Raw genomic sequence first — 18,113 nt, forward strand, 5'->3', positions numbered from 1 at the left:
AGCTGTCTGTCGGCAAGACTTAAAACAAAAGCACAAACGGTGTCCCATCATTGGACAGTGGAAACCAGTCAATCAGGCCTTTGGCTGTATAGGACGCCTTGACAGCCTTCCTAAAATCAGGTGATGAGAGCTGGTTCTTAATCTAAGCAAGGTGATGTCTGGAGACTGGGCCAGCAGTACAAAGCATCTGTATGCAAGGCGTAGTCCTTCATCCGAGTTCTGAGGAAAGTAGCAAAGTTTGGGGACCAAGACAACAAAGCATCTGTCCCTTAGGGGCTCTTTCAGCTGAGTCAGTTCTAGATAACGTGGCTCAGCACAACAAATAATCGGTCAGTAAAGGGCAGTCCTTCACCTCAGTTAGAAATACCTTACAAGGTTTCTGGCCTGGCACTACAAAGTATGTCTACAAGAGAGGGTCATTTATTTGAGGGATTAGCTTCCATGCCGGAGGGTCCAGTACTCCAAGGGGCAGTCCATCTGGACGGGCAGATCAGAGAGTTGAGGTTCCATTAGAGCTAAGCATCTGTGGGTAATGAATAGTCCATCACTTGAGTGAGACGCTTGGGGCCCAGCACTACCAAGCATTGGTCTGCGTGGGGCTGTACTTCATCTGAGTGAGTTGAAGGAGCTCAGTGTCATTGCCTGTGTGCCACTGAGTGTGAGAGAAGATCAGTTGAACATGGCACAAAATCAGTGGAACTTGTTGCTGGAGGAGTCATGGCGTACAGAAGATCAGTGAAGCATGAGCACGATGAAATGAGTTGAGCATGTGGGTGCAAGTCATTCAGTATGGGAGATCAGTGAAGCATGAGCAGGATGAAATGAGTTGAGCATGTGGGTGCAAGTCATTCAGTATGGGAGATCAGTGAAGCATGAGAAGGATGAAATGAGTTGAGCATGTGGGTGTAAGAGTCATTCAGTATGGGAGATCAGTGAAGCATGAGCAGGATGAAATGAGTTGAGCATGTGGGTGCAAGTCATTCAGTATGGGAGATCAGTGAAGCATGAGCAGGATGAAATGAGTTGAGCATGTGGGTGCAAGTCATTCAGTATGGGAGATCAGTGAAGCATGAGCAGGATGAAATGAGTTGAGCATGTGGGTGTAAGAGTCATTCAGTATGGGAGATCAGTGAAGCATGAGCAGGATAAAATGAGTTGAGCATTTGGGTGTAAGAGTCATGCAGTACGGAGATCAGTGAAGCATGAGCAGGATGAAATGAGTTGAGCATGTGGGTGCAAGTCATTCAGTATGGGAGATCAGTGAAGCATGAGCAGGATGAAATGAGTTGAGCATGTGGGTTCAAGTCATTCAGTATGGGAGATCAGTGAAGCATGAGCAGGATGAAATGAGTTGAGCATGTGGGTGTAAGAGTCATGCAGTACGGAGATCAGTGAAGCATGAGCAGGATAAAATGTTAAGCATGTGGGTGTAAGAGTCATTCAGTATGGGAGATCAGTGAAGCATGAGCAGGATGAAATGAGTTGAGCATGTGGGTGTAAGAGTCATTCAGTATGGGAGATCAGTGAAGCATGAGCAGGATAAAATGAGTTGAGCATGTGGGTGTAAGAGTCATTCAGTATGGGAGATCAGTGAAGCATGAGCAGGATAAAATGAGTTGAGCATGTGGGTGTAAGAGTCATTCAGTATGGGAGATCAGTGAAGCATGAGCAGGATAAAATGTTAAGCATGTGGGTGTAAGAGTCATTCAGTATGGGAGATCAGTGAAGCATGAGCAGGATAAAATGAGTTGAGCATTTGGGTGTAAGAGTCATGCAGTACGGAGATCAGTGAAGCATGAGCAGGATGAAATGAGTTGAGCATGTGGGTGCAAGTCATTCAGTATGGGAGATCAGTGAAGCATGAGCAGGATGAAATGAGTTGAGCATGTGGGTTCAAGTCATTCAGTATGGGAGATCAGTGAAGCATGAGCAGGATGAAATGAGTTGAGCATGTGGGTGTAAGAGTCATTCAGTATGGGAGATCAGTGAAGCATGAGCAGGATGAAATGAGTTGAGCATGTGGGTGTAAGAGTCATGCAGTACAGAGATCAGTGAAGCATGAGCAGGATGAAATGAGTTGAGCATGTGGGTGTAAGAGTCATTCAGTATGGGAGATCAGTGAAGCATGAGCAGGATAAAATGAGTTGAGCATGTGGGTGTAAGAGTCATTCAGTATGGGAGATCAGTGAAGCATGAGCAGGATAAAATGTTAAGCATGTGGGTGTAAGAGTCATTCAGTATGGGAGATCAGTGAAGCATGAGCAGGATAAAATGTTAAGCATGTGGGTGTAAGAGTCATTCAGTATGGGAGATCAGTGAAGCATGAGCAGGATAAAATGAGTTGAGCATGTGGGTGTAAGAGTCATTCAGTATGGGAGATCAGTGAAGCATGAGCAGGATAAAATGTTAAGCATGTGGGTGTAAGAGTCATTCAGTATGGGAGATCAGTGAAGCATGAGCAGGATGAAATGAGTTGAGCATGTGGGTGTAAGAGTCATTCAGTATGGGAGATCAGTGAAGCATGAGCATGATAAAATGAGTTAAGCATGTGGGTGTAAGAGTCATTCAGTATGGGAGATCAGTGAAGCATGAGCAGGATAAAATGAGTTGAGCATGTGGGTGTAAGAGTCATGCAGTACCGGAGATCAGTGAAGCATGAGCAGGATACGGCTCAAGGAATCACTAAGTTGAGCTTGTGGCTGTAGGAGGCTAAGTGCAGGATGAGATCAGCTGAGCAGCTGTGTGTTGCAGTCACTGACTACAGAAGGCGGCCTGGGAAACGTGTGGCTGTAGGAGTTAGAGTTTGAGGTGAGATCAGTTGAGCAAGTAGCTGTAGGAGTTATTGAGTGCAGGATAAGATAATGCTCGATAATGCTCTTTCTGGTAGTGGTCCAATCTTCAGCCACTAGGATGACTTGAGTCCAGTTGATCCTGATCTCCTAAACTCAGGGCAGGAGAATTATTGGTGGAAAAGCATACAGGAGTCCCAAGTTCCACTCTGAGGGAACGTGCCTCCCAGCGAGAGACGCCAACGAGCAGAACTGCTGACATTGCCTGTTCTGTGTGTTGGTGAATGGATCGAGCCAAGGTTCTCACTATTTGTGGAAGAGAACTTCAGTCACCTCCGGGTGTAAGTGCAACTCGTGATCCGCTGGGTGATGATGAATGAGCTTACCCGCACTGGCATTCAAAGGTCCTGCCAGGGGGTTCACCACCAGGAAGATCCCTCAATGGTCCAGCCATTTCCAGTGGCATAGTGCTCCTCGCACTTGCTCCAGGACCCCACACTGCCCTCCTTCTTGCAATACCACATGTTTCTGGTGTTCTCCATAAGCTCCTTTCTGGAGGAAAGGCACAACACAGAGTATGTCCAGAATGGCCATGATGAAGGGGGAGCATCTGAGAAGGTGCCAGGTGTTACTTTGGCACATTGATTGTGCTGCTAGAACCTCTATCACTTTTGTGAACACCAAAGGGGTGATGGTGAGACCAAAGGAGAGATGTTTGTGTCCCACCATGAACTGCAGGTAGTGCCGATGGGCCTGCAGGATGGGTATATAGAACTGGCCTTCCTGCAGGTCCAGCGCTTCCAAAAACAACACAGATGATGGATGGAATGAGGAACAAATCAAACATTCACCCCCCAGTGAAGAGATCTGGGTTAAATCCATTGTTCTTTTGCTCACCAAGCCACCCCACTTTAGACCACGCCATATACAATTCAGTCTTGACACTGCTCCTTATGGGAACAGTCAAGCCTGAACTCCCAAGCCAAATGCATATGGCTGTGTTTAAACTGGAATGGCATGGGGAGCAAAAAAATGATGGAGTTAAGCCCAGATCTCTGTACTGGGATGAATGTTTGACATTGTTCTTTTTGCATTTGTCACTCCGAATGGGACGGGGAATGCCCAGACGTGGGTCCCCTGCTCTCCATGCCACTGGAGCCAAGCCCGCCTGCTGAGGAGGAGCGATAGCCCGAAACCAGTCCTGGATACTTGTTTCTGGTTTAGGGAGGACCTGGCCTGGCAGTTCATGCTAGACTGTTCCCATGGGGAGCAAATTCAAGACTGATTTGCATATAGCTGGGTTTAAATTGGAATGGTGTGTGGAGCACAACCAAAAAAACGATGGAATTAGGCCCAGATTTCTGTACTGGAGTGAACGTTTGACATTGTTCAGCATTCTATCCATCAATTGTTCTTTTTGTATTTGTCACCCAGAGTGGGACGGGTATGCCCAGGCGTGAGTCCCGTGCTCTCCCTGCCACTGGAGTCAAGCTATCCTGGCTGATGACGGCTGAGAGCCCGAAAACGGTTCTAGGATGCTTGTTTCCAGTCCAGGGAGGACCTGGCCTGGCAGTTCGGGTTGGACTGTTCCCATTGAGCGCAGGGTCAAGATTGATTTGTATATGGCTGGGTTTAAACTGGAACAGGGTGGGGAGTGCAACCAAAAAAATGATGGATTTAGGCCCAGATCTCTGTACTGGGGTGAATGTTTGACATTGTTCAGCATTCTGTCCATCAATTGTTCTTTTTGCACCATCCAGTCTCCAGCATTGAGGCCAGCCAAACTTGGGCAAGTGTGAGCATCATGAAGTGTTCCTTTCGGAGAGGGTGCAGGTTTGACACCAGAAAGTAGCAGGAATAAGAACCACAACTTACTTCTGGCACAGGCTCCCTCTCAGCGGCCCCTTTGGCCAAAAGTGCCTGCACTTCCTGCCAAAAAACGGACAGATGGGCCTTGTCAGTCACTCTGGGGACAGTGACAGATGTGGCTAAGTGGCAATGAAAGGTAAGGTGTACTCAGATTATCTGCTGGGGGTGGGTAGGAGATAATGCAGGTGACCGAGCAGCTCACTGACCCTGACTGCAGAGCGGTGGGTGCCTCAGCTGCAGAACTGCTGTGCACCCTGCTGAGGCTGGATTGGTTGACTGTAATGGGTATCTCTGCTAAAGTCACAAAATTACCTGTAGGGCCGATACGGCTGGTGATGCACAGCAGAGAAGCCCAGAGAGCCTGCAGTAGCCCTGCCCTCCTTGAGCTACTCCAGAGTGAAATAAGCTGGGAGGACTTGAACCACAGAATCACATAAAAGTTTGGAAATAGTGGCCCAGGAGGCAGATGGCATTCACAGATCTGAGGGCCAAGCATGTTGAAGAAAATACCCTCTTCCCCGAAGGTCTCCACTTGTTTGACTGCCTATCGGGGGAGTAGTTGGACAGGTATTGAGGTTCATCTGGCTTGTAGACACCTTCTGAGTTGACGGAGATCAATGCCATTGACTTTGTGCCACTGAGTGTGAGAGAAGATTAGGTGAACATGTTGATGTAGGAGCTGTTCAGTGTAGGAGATCAGTTGATCGTGTGGCTGTAGAACCGTGTGCCAGATGAGATGGCTTGAGCATGTAGCAGTTGGAGTCACTGAGCGTGAAACCAAGGATTCAGGGAGGGGCGCTGAGATAAAAAAAAAAATACAGGGCTGTCCGGGGCAGGGCAGTGTCACCCAGAGCTTGGCTGTGTCTCACAATCTAGCAATTGACCGGGGGCCAGAGCAAGGTTTGGTCCCAGGCCCGAAAAGGGTATCTGTGAGGGCCTCATTGAAGGGCAAGTGGGGCTCGGTAGATGTTTGGCCTGGCTAGAGCTCTTCTGTTAAGACCTATATTTTGAGTGCTGAGGTGGGGAGCTGGAGGTCAAGAACTTAGGCTGCTTTTTTTTTTACCCATTTGAGAGTTACTCGGGGTACACTATAAACTGGGTCAAATCAGTGGTGTTCCCGCTGGCGGCCCTCCCCACTCAAGTCTACCAGTGTGGTGTACGGCGCCTATATTAAGGAAGGCTTAAAATACTTGGGGATTCAGGTTGTGCGGAATCAACAGCTCTTCCTGTAAAGGAATCTTACCCCCCAGTTAGAGAGACTCCATAGTGATGTACAACATTGGCGAACCCTACTATTGTCCCTGGTGATCAGGGCGGCCCTTTTTAAGATCATGGCCTTACCACGCCTGTTGTACATTCTGCAAAACACCCCCTATCCCGTCCCACCAAAGATATTCAAAACGATTGCCCAAGATACTCGAGAATTGCTATGGCAGGCAGGTACGCCTAGGATAGCACTGCATAAGTTACAGAGAGGGGTATATGATTGAGGCCTGGCGAAACCAGATGTAAGACTCTACTATTGGGCATCACAACTGTTAGTAGTTAACGATTGGGTATATACGGATAGAGACAAGCCTTCGTACAGGGTAGACCGGGATGCTATGCCTGCAGGCAACTGTGAGCCGCTGCTGTATGCACGAAAACATGACCCTAGCTGGCCCCTGCACACAGCGGTAGTTGTGACATGCTGGAGGGAGGCAAATCGGGCATTGGGGTGGCAGAACAAACTGACCAGCAGAACGCCGCTTTGGTCTAGTGATGAGTTGAAAGAGGTGGCCTTGATACAAAGGGTTTACAGGCTGGAAGAATATAGGAATAGATCGGCTGGGGGATGTTTGGAGGGAAGGGGCCCCACTTCCGTTTTAGGACCTGCAGCGGAAATATGAACTGGCTGAGACCCAGAGATTTAATTACCTGAGACTCAGACATGCCGTGTTGACACAGCTACAAGCTGACACCTCCCTTCCTGACTACTCTCCTCTTGAGGAAAGATTATTGATTGACCCTATCCCCGAGAAAGCAACTTCAACAATATACTGAAAACTTATGAACAACCTGCTTGACCAGCTGACAGCCTTAAGAGCCGCCTGGACGGATGACCTGGGCAATATAGACGAGGAGTGGCAAGAGGCGCTCAAGGGCCCGAGGGAAATAGCGATACGAGTACGTTTCCGACTGATCTAGCTTAGGATTTTGCTTTGCTCCTACTACCCTTCGATGCTCTTGCATAGGATTGGAAGAGCACCATCACCACAGTGCATCCGAGGTTGTCAGGGTGAGGCACGTTCCTCCATATCCTGTGGGAATGCCCTATGATTGTACAATTTTAGCGTAGGGCCACGGTGGTGGGTACTGACGTCCCGCTAGACGCATAGTGGCTTCTGCTTATAATTAAGGGGGAGATAGTTTGGTCAAAGTATGTCACCATCTGGCTTACATTGGCCGTGTGGATCGCAAAACGTAATATTGCTAAGGGATTGGGTGGCGCCACTTCCCTCTTTAGTGACAGACTGGTAGAAAGACATAGATTGGTGCCAGAGAGCAGAGGAAACTGTATATAAAAGTAGAGGGTGTGTCAAGAAATGGGAAAAGGTGTGGGCGCCATGGCGAACTTACAGGGGGTCATTGGAGAGCCAAGTAGTAGCCAGAGAGGCTCTAGCCGATCAGAGAGAAGTGCTCCTTCAGTGGTGATTTTTCTCATCCGCGGGATGAATCCCGCCCCACCCCATCATCTGTTATCCTAACTTATCTAAACAGAACTCTAATGTGCATGCTTTGGAAAATGTTATTGCACTGTCTATTGAGCTTGGTCAATAAAAAAAAGATTTGTTATTAAAAAGAACTTAAGCTGCTCTATGCATGACCATAGCAGGCCATAGTACCAATTTTCCTTGTGGTATGGTTGCCCAGTCTCATCACTAACGCCATAATCATTGTCCCAAACTGTGCCAAGTAAGGAAAGAAACCTATGTGTCCTTCTTTGTGGGCATAGCAAGTCAAGTGGAGGAAGCTGTGCCTATGGCGAGCATGAACTTGGTCGAGGTTGTAAAGTGCTGACTTGGAGTCAGAGACCACAATCGGTACATATGTAATTGATGGAGTCTGCATTGGTGTTGATGCACTGGGAACTGAGGTGAAGTGTGTCACCAGAGGCGGAATGGGAGCCTGAGGAGGCCAAGTTGTGTGTTCTGAGGAGTTCAACTGGCGGCGAGTTCAAAACCGCCAGCGGTACCTCCAGATGGATGGCTCCTCGGCTCGTTGAGTGGGTGGAGGCGAGTTAAAGGGATTCTGTAAGATCTGAAGAGTCTGATCATGGCCATGTGGAACTCTTCCTCTGTGTTGCAGATGGCCCCAGAAACTCCGGTTGGGCCGTGACAATTTGCGTGATAGGTTCAGACATCAATCAACTTCAGGAACATGATCGATAGGCATGTTGACACCCTTGCGCGTTCTCAAAAGTATGTGAGTGAGGGTTTGGGGCCAAGTCTTGCTTGAATTTTTTTTTCCTTCAACTTACCCAAAGATTTGGATCGTGACGACAGCTGACCTTGTGAACGACTTCTGACCCGGGATCAACCCATTGACTTGGACTGGCATCGTCTCAGTCTTCCACTGGTTGGTGACAGAGTTTTGCTTCACGGTCTCATATAAACTTTTGGCCTCAAAGACACACAGTCACTGCAGGCCTTAAAGCTGTGTCTCGACCACAGGCAAAGCTAATGAGGATCTGTCACAGACATTTGTTTGGTACAGGACTTAGAGGGTTCAAAACCTGTCGATTTGGAAGGTGGCATTTCCCTTGCAGACTGGATTTTCTAATTTTATGTGGTAGAACTAACCTCAGCATGGAAGCCTTCCATGTCATTTCAGGAGCAGAATGGTGTCGGTGCTGCCATATGGCAAACAGAGGTACTGCTCACAAGTTTCGGGATCCAGTCTGACACCTGGAGAATGGTCAAAAGGTGAGGAATCTGCGGTTAGAAGTCCTGATGTTCCATCCACCTCTAAAGATTCAAAACCTCATGGAACAGAACCCAGGACCTCCTACTGTCTTGCTTGTTGCAGTACCATATGGCAGTGGTGATGTCCGTAAGAACCTCTACTAGCCTCGCCTTGATGGATAGGGGGAAGGCCTTCAATGCCAGATGAATGGCCTGCAACTCCGACAGATTGCTATGGAGCTAGCTTTCTGCCAGAGACCAAAGTGCTCTGATCTCCACTTCTCCCAGCTGACCTCCCCAACCCATCAGTGAAGCGTACGTCCCCATCATCAGCTCCGAGTGGGAAAGTAAGAGTGTTCTGCAGTTGATTAGGCTGGAGTCGGAGGAAGGGCCCTGAACTGCCCCATGTCCAAGACAGCCTCTATGAAAGAAGTCTCTGCTAAGGAGTCCGGTGTGAGCGAGAAGGACAGATTACTTACCTTCGCTAATGCCCTTTCTGGGAGTGACATAGTCTAACGCAGATTCCTTACCTTAGAATTCTCCCCAGGCGCCAGACTGGATCCAGAAATGTTTTCCAGCAGAACCTCTGCGCGTCAGTTAAGGGTATCGTGCCTCTGTGTAGCAACGTCGTCCACCAGATGTGACGTCAATGGAGTCCCTATAAGCCCTTCCCTGACGTGCTGACGTCAGTTTCTTCCATGACTAATTTCCGCACCAAAAACGCTGAGCCACCATAGAAACTGGCTATGGAAGTAGTGTGCCAAAACAGAAAATACATCTTAAATTAACCACTACAAGGGATAACTTGCTATATAATTAATCCACCACCACAAGTGTTAATTTACTATAAATAAGTTCAAGAAACAGATGTAAGGTAAGAAGAAATCAGTTCGCAGAATGGAGAGGGTGGGTCAGTAAGGAATCTGCAGCTAAACTATGTCTCTACCAGATAAGGCCTTACCGAAGGTACGTAACTTGTCCATCTGATAGAGCCATCTAGCCACAGATTCTTTACCTTAGAACTTGATACCATAGCAACACCACCCATAGAGGTGGGTCGGCGGACTTACCTTACCAAACAATCCGTGCCCAGATCCAGTCGCTCTACTGAAAGACAGACAAAACCAGTGGAGTGAGAAAATCAGCTGAGAAAGACAATACATCTCACCATAAGCAACGTGGAACTAGAGAGAGGTCGGGGGAGTATGGGTAAACAGAAGCCATAGCAATGAAAACACAAAAGACACTAATCAATATGATTCTACATATTGCCCACACCCAGGGTGGGTATTGGAACTATGAATAACTGCAGCCTGGAAGATCAGGGCCACAGGAGCAATAACAGAGCAAAGCTCCACATACCAGCAGCAATTGAGACAATCTGGGGTGAAAATACAGAGAAGAAATCTCGAATACATGTACAGTAGAGGAAGCACGACACGTGCTTCCACCACAAATCTACGAGGTCAAAACAAAAACCAAGTCTTGTCCTGGGAGACCGCCCGACAGAGGAACACCCCTACTAAAACACCCGACAGTGAGAACCACAGAGAGGTGGGGAAGAAAGGCAATGCATGCAAAACTATCTTGAAAAGGTGACATGGAGGCCGTGTTACGAAAAGACATATTGATATATAAACATAGAGATACATATATATATATTCACTTAAAAAACCATAGGTTTCACACGTTATAGTTAGCTGGACATTTCACTCGTAAAAAACCATTGAAATTCCCCTGTTATAGTTAGTTAACTATAACTCGCGCGACCGCCACTCTATCACAAGGATGATGTCATGAGTGATGTCATGAGTGATGCCACTGACCATGTCATGAGTGATGTAATATGTGACGTCATGAGCAGTGGATTGCGGGCGCGCGAGTTATAGTTACCTGATCTAACTATAACGGGGGAATTTCAATGGTTTTTTACGAGTGAAATGTCCATGTGGGAAACCTATGGTTTTTTTAAGTGAATATATATATGGAACGCGTTACTTACCTGTAACTGCGGTTATCCAGTATTGGTATCTTTCATAGATTCACATGCCTGAATCATTCCCCGTCGTCGGGAATGGGAGTCGCCGGTAAATAACAAAGTAATGTCCAGAAGACATAAGACAGCCATAGGCCTCAGAGGCCTTAGCTTAGTAAGCTATCGACGTCCTTATGTAAAAAGGACCAAATTTTGGCCAGAGCCAATCAGCGAACACCACCCTCTAGAACCTTCCTGGTAGGAGCTCTAGTCCCTCAGATTTTCGTGAGCACAGTGCTAAGCAGCTGTATACTGAGAGATCCGAGAGAGCCCTTCCAGGGGAGGCGGGTGGGTTGCATGTGAATCTATGAAAGATACCAATACTGGATAACCGCAGTTACAGGTAAGTAACGCGTTCCTTATCCAGTATTAGGGTATCTTTCATAGATTCACATGCCTGAATCAGAGTAGCAAGCAGTGAAAAAAGCACATTTCGAAAGATATGGATAACATACAGGTATTAGATAACCACATCTATCTGAGATAAATAACAGTGCTACTGTAAAGCAATGAATAAGTAATGCATACATTATAGTGCGAAATGTGCATAAACTCAGGATGGTGGGATGAAAGAAAGGGCTCACCTCTATTTAAAAAGATGACGTAGTACCGCTTGGCCCACTGACGCATCCTTCATGATCTCCGCATCCAGGCAGTAATGCTTGGTGAAGGTATGCGGCGTCTTCCATGTGGCCGCTCTACAAATGTCCACAATGGGCACCCCAGCAAAAAGAGCCATGGAAGTAGACATGGCCCTTGTGGAGTGGGCACAGACCGTTGTTCTCAACGGACGTCCTGCCTGTTGGTGACAGAAAGAAATGGCCGAAGAAATCCAGCGGGAAATGCTCTGTTTTGTGAGCGGAAGCCCTCTTCGAGGTCTGCTGTAGGCTATGAATAGCTGATTTGATTTACGAAAAGATTTCGTTCTCTCAATGTAAAATTTCAAGCAACGCTGAATGTCTAGTGAATGTAGAGTTCGTTCCGCCACTGTTTGTGGATTTGGGAAGAATGATTGTAAAACAATAGGTTCGTTGAGGTGGAAGTGAGATGGAACCTTGGGAATGAAAGCTGGATTTGTGCGGAGAAGGACTCTATCCTTTTTGAATTGCAGGAATGGGTCCTGGATAGAGAATGCTTGGAGCTCTCCCACTCGCCTTGCCGAGGTGAGAGCTAGTAGAAGTGCCACCTTCCAGGAAACAAATTTAAGGTCAGCTCTGTGGATGGGCTCAAACGGGTGCTTCATTAATTGAGCTAGAACTATGTTAAGGCTTTACTGGAGGGAATGTGCGAAACAGTCCTTTCATGAATTGCTTTATGAGTCTATGAGACCATAAAGAGGGGCCGGAAGAAGATCTTCTGAAACGTGAGATTGCAGCTAGGTGAACTTTAATGGAGGCATGAGCAAGACCAGATTCTGCCAGATGTAAAAGGTAGGGTAAGACTTGTCCTGGGGTGGAAGAGAAAGGATGCAACTTATTCGTCTTACACCAGATACAGAATCTTTTCCACTTGAGTGAGTAGGTCTTGTTGGTACTATCTGCTCGAGCCCGAGCTAGAATTCGTCTGCAGTCTGGAGGAATGTCTAGGCCCCGAAACTCTCTGAACTCAGGAGCCAGGCTGATAACCTGAGAGAGGCTAGATCCGGATGTTGAATCTGCTGATCGCTGAGCGTCAGAAGAGATGGAAACGTTTTCAGCCTGATCGGAGGTTCCTGGGAGAGGAGGTGAAGTTCCGAGAACCAGTGTTGGCGTGGCCAAGCTGGGGCTATCAATATCAAAGTGCAAGGTTCCGCCTTCATCTTCCGTAGTACCCTGGGGATCAGGGGAAACGGCGGAAAGGCGTATGCAAAGACGTTGCACCATGCTATCGAAAAGGCATTCCCCAGGGATCCTGGTTGGGGATGCCAGCTTGCAAAGTATTGGCATTTGGCGTTGCGTTGGGTGGCGAATAGGTCCAGCTGAGGTGTGCCCCATTGGGCGAAGATATTGTTGAGGACCTGCTGATCCAGTTCCCACTCGTGGCACGCTGCCTGCCTCCTGCTTAGATAATCTGCCAACACATTGTGGGTGCCTGGAACATAATCTGCTCGGAGAGAGATGTTGTGGCGGAGCAGCCAGTTCCAGATTTTCTGCGATTCGCGCGAAAGTGTCAGTGAACGAGTCCCTCCCTGCTTGTTCAGGTAGTGCATTGTCGTGGTGTTGTCTGTCCGGACAAGCACTACTGAGTTCTTTATCCTCGGGAGGAAAGCCACTAGAGCTAGGTAGACTGCTCGGAGCTCTAAAAGGTTGATATGAAGCATTTTCTCCGAAAGGGACCACTTTCCGCTTATCTGTAGCTCCTGAAGGAAAGCTCCCCAGCCTTCCAAGGAGGCGTCCGTGGTGATTATATGAGGAGTAGCAGGAAGCAAGAAAGGCAAGCCTTGCGAAAGGTTCTTGGGGCGAACCCACCATTGCAGAGCCTGTTTGATCGCCGGGGTTACTTGGATGACGTCGTCGAAAGACCCTGTACACTGGATCCACTGGTTCGACAGAGCCTCTTGTAGGGGTCGCATCCGTAAGCGGCAATGTGGGATTAAAAGAATGCAGGAGGACATCATCCCGAGGAGGGATTTGAAGAGGCGCACCGAGAGTGTCTTTCTTGTCATTACCTGGAGTGCCAGAGATTGAAGTTTGTCCTGGCGTTCCTGTGACGGGAATGCTTTCCTGTGGATGGTGTCTAGTGTGGCTCCCAAAAATTGCATGCATTGGGATGGATGCAGGACAGATTTGTCGTGGTTGAGAGTGAGCCCCAGTGACTCGAAGAGTGTCAGACAAGCGTTGGAAGATCTTATCACGCCTTCTTGTGATGGGGACTTGATAAGCCAGTCGTCTAAATACGGGAAGACTTGGTGGTGGGAACGGCGTAGGTACGCCGCCACTGGTGCTAGGCATTTGGTGAAAATGCGTGGCGCCGATTTGAGCCCAAAAGGCAGAACCCGAAACTGGTAATGCCTGCCCGCCACCATGAAACGCAGGAACTTCTTGTGGTTGCGGTGTATTGGGACATGAAAATAGGCGTCCTGAAGGTCCACCGACACCATGTAGTCGTTTGCGTTGAGTAAATGCAAAACCTCCTGTATGGTAATCATTCGAAACGACTGTTTTTTCAGAAATTTGTTGAGATTTCTGAGGTCCAATATGGGTCTCCATTTTTTCTCTTTCTTTCGGATGAGAAAGAAATGGGAGTAGAACCCTCTCCCTCGTTGGCTTAGGGGAACTTTCTCTATAGCTCCCTTTAGAAGCATAATCTTTATTTCTTGGAGTAATGGGCGTAGGTTTTTGTGAGCCCTTTGGCGGGGAGGAGTTTGAGGAGGAATTTGTATGAATTCCAGGGAATGGCCGAATTGTATTAATTGGAGGACCCATCGGTCCGTAGTTATCGTTTGCCAATTTTTGAGAAAATGGGAGATTTTTCCGCCAATCTTGTAGGATGGAGACAAGTTTGTGACCGGCTGCATCTGGAAGTCATTGCCGCCGCGCGGCACCCTTTTGTCTTCCTCCTCTGTTACGAAAGGAAGTTTTGTGGTAAGACGACTGTTGTCGCTGCTGAGATTGTGGACGGTACTGCTGGGAAGAGGAGAAAGAGGAACGCTGTTGAAAGTCTCCTCTGGAGGAAGTCTGACCTCTTCCTCTGGACCCACGAAAGGAAGGGTTCCGAGATTGCAGAGACCCCAGGGCTCTGGCAGTATCTGTATCTTTTTTGATACCTTGCAATGCCTCGTCAATAAGAGGACCGAATAGAAGCTGGCCATCATAAGGCATGTCCAGGACTTTTGTCTGGACCTCCGGCCTGAAAGAAGTTGCCTTGAGCCAACCCTGGCGCCGGAGAACAGCCGCACCAGCCAGCTGTCTAAAACCTGTGGAAGCAATATCCATTGCACAGTCTATCAGTTCCGTGGCAGATCGTTCACCCTCCAACAGAATCTTCCTTGCCTCTTCTTTTAAGTCAGAAGGCAAATCCGCTAGATATGGGGCAATGTCCGCCCACATTTGTCGGTTGTACCGTCCCAATAGTGCAGTAGCGTTGGAGGCACGCACTGTCAAGGCTGACATAGAGGAGAAACGTTTCCCTATGTTATCCATACGTCGCCCTTCTTTATCCGGCGGAGCTGTCAACAGCGCAGCTGGGTTGTTTGCCCTCCTCTGCGCAGCCTGAGTGATAACCGAGTCCGGCTTTGGATGGCCTGTAAGACAAACCGGAGCCGTGTCCGGAGCTTTATATTTCTTGTCCAGGCGTGGTAGAACCGGTGGCACTGATGAAGGGTTCTGCATTATCTTTATGCCCTGGTCCCAAATATAATCAATTATCGGAATTGCCCGGACGGACTTCTTGAAGGGTTCCTTAAAGTCATATAAGAAACAGTCTTGTTGATGCGAAGGCATCGGGATCTGGAAGCGCTGGGCCGCTCTTTCAATGATGTTGTGGAAACCGCCGATGTCGTCGGGCGGTGAGTCGGCTGTGGTAGGGACAGGCGAAACAGGAGCCGGAAGGATGTAATCGTCCCATTCATCTTGTTGGGATTGGACGTCCTGGAGTTCTCCTTCCTCAGGTTCCTCCTCCTCCTCCTCGTCGTCCGTGGTGGGCCGAGGCGGAGGTGCCGTCCTCTCCAAAAGCAGTGGAGGCGGTCGTGGCCGTGGAGTGGAAGGCCCCGCAGGCATCGGTGGAGGTGCCGGAGTCGGAAAACGCTGCTTATAGTCCGTTATTAAGAGCTGAAGGTCTGTGACCAAGGCTGCCGGTAGACACACCATGGAAGGTGGAGGCGGCATGTATTCTTGATGAGGAACCTCCTCATAGTCCTGGGGATTGTCTTCGTAATCCGAGACATCCTGGTACTTTACATGGAGCTGTGATGGACTAGTCGCCGCAGGAAAGAGACTAGCGTCATCCGAATCCTCCTCTTCAAAGAGGCGAGTGGGAGGCAAGGTTGAGACCTTACTGGGCGAAGTGAGGGCCGGAGTTAATGCACGCTTGGTTATTTGTACATGCACAAATGTACCCTGGTCGTCCGTGTCCATACCCCTCAAGGGGCTCGATGGTATAGCTGTAACCGACGTTACAGGTATCAATGCAGTCGACGAGATCGTCGTCGGGGTCGTCGTCAACGACGAGGATGATGAAGACGGTCTCCTCGTCGACGATGACGTCGACGATGACGTCGACGACGGCGTCGACGGTGATATTCTCGTCGACGGTACCCTCGTCGTCGACGGTGTCTTCGTCGACGGTGCCTTCGTCGTCGGTGTCTTCATCGACGATGTCGTCGACGACGATGATGATGTTGATGAAGCTCTCGTCGACGGTGTCGTCGTCGACCCTCCCGTCGACAGCTTACTCGACGACGACTTTTTTATGGCTAACGTCGACGGAATTGTCTTGCCTGCCGTCGACGATGGAGTTGTCGTCGTCGAGGACATGGAATGGGATGTCATCGTCGATAGAGTCGTCGTCGACGATGTAACTGAAATCGCTGTCGAAGGAGACTTTCTCGTCGACGCTACTGTCGACATTGTCGTCGACGAGGTGGCAATAGGCTTTTTGAAGGTGTGGGGCATCACCTTAGGAGACAAGCTCCCTGGAACAGGCGAATCCTGGACCTCTGAAGACTTTTTCTGCGTCTTCTTTTGAGGTGGCTGCGACGAAGGGCCCGGCGATGCCACCCTTGGTCTTTTAGATGAGGAGTGAGACGCAACTGAGGAACTCTCACTCTCCTCAGAGGACACCACATCCTTGTCCTTTAGCCTTTGCAGCCAGATTAAAAGGCGCCCCTCTCGGTCTTTCAAGGTCTTAGAAGAGAAAGTCCGACATACCTTGCAGTCCTTAGAACTATGACTGGGATAGAGGCAATACAAGCAGTCCTTGTGTTGGTCGTCGATATGTAGCCTCTTCTTTCCGCAAGAGGCGCAGGGCCTGAATAAACCCTTCTTAGGTGTATCAGCCATGCTGAAAATCCAGAAAGTTGAGAAGAAATACTGTCAAATCCAAAGAAATGAGCAGAGCTCAGTGGAGACTCCCTTAGCACGACGTGCGGTAGAAAATCTGAGGGACTAGAGCTCCTACCAGGAAGGTTCTAGAGGGTGGTGTTAGCTGATTGGCTCTGGCCAAAATTTGGTCCTTTTTACATAAGGACGTCGATAGCTTACTAAGCTAAGGCCTCTGAGGCCTATGGCTGTCTTATGTCTTCTGGACATTACTTTGTTATTTACCGGCGACTCCCATTCCCGACGACGGGGAATGATTCAGGCATGTGAATCTATGAAAGATACCCTAATACTGGATAAATATATATATATATATATATTCACTTAAAAAACCATAGGTTTCACACATGTTATAGTTAGCTGGACATTTCCCTCGTAAAAAAACAATGAAATTCCCCCGTTATAGTTAGTGCAGGCAACTATAACTCACGCGACCGCAATCCTCTGCTGATGACGTCAGATATTACATCACTGTATTTAGACACCTATTTAACTATGTCTTCTTCCATTCATCTTTAGCTATACATATATTACAAATATTTATTTTTCAGAAAGACACATATGTAATCAGTGATGTAATATCTGACGTCATCAGCAGAGGATTGCGGTTGAATGAGTTACAGTTGCCTGCACTAACTATAACGGGGGAATTTCATTGGTTTTTTACGAGAGAAATGTCCAGCTAACTATAACATGTGTGAAACCTATGGTTTTTTAAGTGAATTTGCAAGGTTTTTTAAATGCTAATTCCTAACTATAACGTGTGTGAAACCTATGGTTTTTTAAGTGAATTTGTACGGTTTTTTAAATGCTAAGTTATGTATTTATTAATATTTTTTTTTCAGGTTTTTCACCGTGCGCGCACCGTTCGCGACTGCCAGTAGATAATATATATATACCTATACCTATATCTAAGACATACACATGTCCATAGAGCATTGGCATACCGATCGTAGATGATACAGTGATATATAAAAATATATCGATGAAAAAACGAAAGCGGCACCACCCTGACATTCATGAACATAAAAAGTATGGGGCTGAGAAATCAGCAACTTGGTACCATAAAATAGATGAAAAGAGAGAGAGAGATGGAATAAAAAAAAAACGGCGAGGCATTAAGAAATTATGCTGGACGATTAGTAGCCTAAAAAGGCTGGTAAGAGCCGTTTCCTGAAAGAAAGCAACAGAAAAAGGAACCTTGTGAAAAAAAATACAAGGGTGAACGGCCCTAAAATGGGCCAAGGTGAGTAAAGGCCAACATTGGAAGGCCGAGACTGTCTGAACGGTGAAGGCTATCAGACAAAGCAGAAGCCCATAAAAATGTTTTTTTAATAAGTCCCTTGGGGAAAAGAAGCTGCATAAAGCATAAGGTCCAATTTTTTTAGCCAACTGAAAAAGCCAATCGAAAGGAGAGCAAGTGAAATAAAAACAATATATATTCATTAGAGGAACAGAA

This window comes from Triturus cristatus, chromosome 1_2, assembly GCF_964204655.1.
Source record: "Triturus cristatus chromosome 1_2, aTriCri1.1, whole genome shotgun sequence".
In the NCBI taxonomy this organism is placed as follows: domain Eukaryota; kingdom Metazoa; phylum Chordata; class Amphibia; order Caudata; family Salamandridae; genus Triturus; species Triturus cristatus.